General features: G+C 45.6%; 1 protein-coding gene across 1 annotated transcript in view; it reads right to left on the reverse strand.

Annotated features, from left to right (window-relative positions):
* LOC119307145 (trifunctional UDP-glucose 4,6-dehydratase/UDP-4-keto-6-deoxy-D-glucose 3,5-epimerase/UDP-4-keto-L-rhamnose-reductase RHM1-like) overlaps window positions 1-243 on the reverse strand; it is a 4,340-nt gene extending 4,097 nt beyond the window's left edge. Inside the window, exon 1 of the mRNA XM_037583243.1 lies at window positions 23-243. The gene's annotated coding sequence lies outside the window, so the exon portion shown is untranslated. The remainder of the gene's footprint in view (window positions 1-22) is intronic.
* Window positions 244-3,557: the final 3,314 nt, after the last annotated feature.

Genomic DNA, 3,557 nt, shown 5'->3' on the forward strand with positions numbered 1-3,557 from the left:
GGAGAGAAGAGGCGAGACGTACCGTGCGCGGCACGCGGCGGAGAGGAGGAGGAGGGGCGGTGGCGTCGGTGGTTGAGGTGAGGGGGAGCGGAGAGGGGGTTTCCGGTCAATAAATGGAGAAAATGGCGGCGTCGGCGTCGGCGGTGTCGGTGTGGGTGTGGGTGTGGGTGTGCGTGAGAGCGAGATGATGGGGGTCGGCGGAAAGCACGACGGGGGAGGTGGTGGGGGAGGCGCTCACGCGGTGTCGCTGCGCCCACGCCCGCCCCAGATCTCACGGAACCTCCACCTCCATCACATGGCTTTTATTAATTCTTCTCAGTTTCCCTTTCTCCCTCCCTCTCCCCCGGTACTCGCCTCGAGTCCTCCGGGGTCCGGGCCCACCCCATCCCCGTTCCGACCGGAGAAGACGGCGTCGCCAGTCACGAGTGTCGACGAGAGAGGCAGTTGGACCGTCGTTGCAGTTAGTAGGGGCGTACTGGATATGAGTTTATGTTTTGATACGTCTTCATGGCGTCTGGCATATCAAAGCTTCTTTTTGGTGTATGTGAGTGGCATTGGCTTGTTCCTCAGATTGTCGTCCGTTATAGGTGGTGATTGTTGATCCAGGAATGACTTTTTTGATAAGCTCGGAAGATCTCTAGTGTGACCAAATTCGGGGTCATCGTCAATCCTTCTTCATAGTTGCATTGGTGGTTGGAGAGACGTATTGAAGATCGGGCTCTACCGTCTTCAATCTTGTGCTCTTTCATCTTGTTCTCCCCGTTGCACTGACCTCACATATGAAAGGTGGAGATCACTGGTTCAAATGCTTTTGTAGTGTCTTGTTTAACATTGGCCTTGGCATGGAGGCCTTTGCTCCTTTGCCCGTCGCGGGTAAACTTACCATTCAAGACTATACTCTTCATGTATCCGATGAAGTCGTAGTTAAATGTGCATGTAGTCTAGTGTATCGTTTCGGTAATTAATAAAAATTGTTATGGACTAATCATGGGCGGACCCAGGATTGGGCCAAGCGCAGGGCCCAGGCTGCTATAGTGTTGCTACATTGCTCAATAAGCTACAGTCAACGAAGTAAATCATTCTCATGCCCCCCCCCAGCTTGGGTCCTGGATCCAACACTGGGACTAATAGTTTTATTAAGATGTACTTTAAGGTGTTGTAGTCGTGGATTTTAATCCTGCTCAAGGTCCCACCCCTATCATACATGAAGCACTAAACAAGCAGTCAACACAAGTCAAGATAGTCAAGAATAGTCAAAACCGCCCCTCATGGGTCCACGGAGGCCACCCTGGTCAACAGAAGTCTAAGCAAAGGCTTCATGATCAACAAGTTAAGGGAAGAAGACCACATAAAAAAGTAAGTCAAAGGAGAAGACATGAGAGCAAAGAAGCCCAAGTCCAAGCAAGGAAGTCTCCTTGTAGTGTAGGGATTCTCAAGAGAGACGTTGCAGCAACCGAGCTCCACTGCTCTCTATATTTGAACATTTTGAAATTCGGGTTTTTGAAGTTTCAAAAAAATGTGAAATTTCTCCCGAGGATACATATACACATTCCGATTACACGTGTCAAGTTTTGGTAGAAATCTCGTTTTGTTTTGGGCTATACAAAAATAAATACATTTATGACAGTATACATGATAAAAAAGGGTGCCATTTCTGTGAGGAATTTCTCTTTTTTGTATTTCGCAACATACAAAGTATTTCTTTTCCAAATTTTTACCAGGCCTTGGGAATAAGTGTATGTATCCATGTATTTTTTTTTAGATTTTTTGAGTACCAAAAGTGTGTTTTTCAAAATTTCGAAATACCGAGAGCAGTGGAGCTCGGTAGCTGCAAGCACTTTTCGAGGGATTCTCCCCTTAATAGGCTACAACCCACCTCCTAGCCCAACAAGGAGCACATGGGCTAAAGGACGAGAAATTACCTTGTACTACCCTCCCATGGTCCCACATCCTTACTTCAAGGGTAGATTTTTCGTTTGTCAAGGACTACTAGGCTACATAAGGCCCCCATGTGTTGCAAATATGTCCTGTATGCAGTAATAAATGGTATTGTTTATTTCCAAGTTTGTAATTAATGTTTATGTTTAGTGCTAGAATCTCTACTCCTAAAGGGGGGGTTGGTACATCATTTCGTTCCGTTACCCTCCTATCGATCTAACACCCCCCTCACTGTCAACGATTTTTATCCCGACAAAAGTTGCCCTCACCTTTCGTTCCCTTATTTTTAACCGGTTTTTTCCCTAGCTATAGGAAACAAATCACTCCACCAAGTTTTTCCTATCACATCCTCTCGCCTCACCTCTAGGGTTCCAACACCACCTCTATGCCCCCCACATGCCTCCTTTGCCTCTACACTGCATGGCTTCTACACCGTCGTGCCCGTCCCCACTATTTTTTTGCCAAATAATTGTCCTCTTCCCTGATGATCTTGTAGTGAGAAGACGACCATCCAATGGGTGGCCTTCTCCAAGGGCATGTTGTACCACGGCCGGCGAGGCACCGGGGAAGACGCTCCCGTCCAACACGATGGTGCGGCTGCAGGGTCGTGTGGCCACACGGCCATCGCAAGATCGGGCTGATATGTTACGTCTGCCTTTCCTCATCGCAGAAGGCCGACTACTCGATCTTGACAGCCTCCGCGACGTCCAATCACCTGCATATTTAGGTTTGTTGTGCCAATGAACAAATTCTTCCACCTAGGTCATGGTAAAGGTATACCAAATTGGTTTTCGTACTTGTCCCAATTAGATCAAAGTTGTACTACGGATATGATGTATTGAAGCCGTTGGCTTCTCGCTATATGATCAAATGTCTACATATTTCCTTTTTCTCTTTTTATTCTTTTTAATGTCTTTGGATTCGTTGGCCACCTCTGCTAGATGCTGCATCTGCTTTAGTAAGATTTTCCATTAAAAATTGTGTTACTAAGATTTGGTATATTATCACTAACTCTAATGAGCAAACTTGATTTTACTACTTTCAATTTATTAGTTCCTGCTCACTAAACTCTAAATTTATGACATGTGATGAGTGATATTTTTACACTCATTTCACCTTTATTAAATCAAGATATTTCATTTAAAAAGAGATATTTGCTTCGATATTGCCACTAATGACCAATGAATGCAAAGAATTCCACAAATCCACTCTTTGATGTGTTTCCACAGGAAATGGGCTAAAAAGGGAAGAAATCATGTGTGGAAGTGGAAGGGAAGAAGAATGAAGGAAGAAGGAACCAATAAGAGGCTTCCCTGTGAAGTCAGAGCAAAAGACGATGTTCCACACGTGCGCGAGTGTCCGTATGAGCGCCTGTTTGGTGTGGATTCCGAGGCAGCTCGTCCACCTGAACAACTTTTATTAAAGGGACCCCGTCGAAATGTCAACAGAACAAGCACTGATGTCTGCTATGCACCTTTCTTTTTGTAGACTCTGTTAGGCCTCCAAGCGCAGAGTTTTGTAGGACAGTAGAAAATTTTCCTCAAGTGGATGACCTAAGGTTTATCAATCTGTGGGAGGCATAGAATGAAGATGGTCTCTCTCAAACAATCATGCAATCA

Source organism: Triticum dicoccoides, chromosome 5B, assembly GCF_002162155.2.
Source record: "Triticum dicoccoides isolate Atlit2015 ecotype Zavitan chromosome 5B, WEW_v2.0, whole genome shotgun sequence".
In the NCBI taxonomy this organism is placed as follows: Eukaryota; Viridiplantae; Streptophyta; class Magnoliopsida; order Poales; family Poaceae; genus Triticum; species Triticum dicoccoides.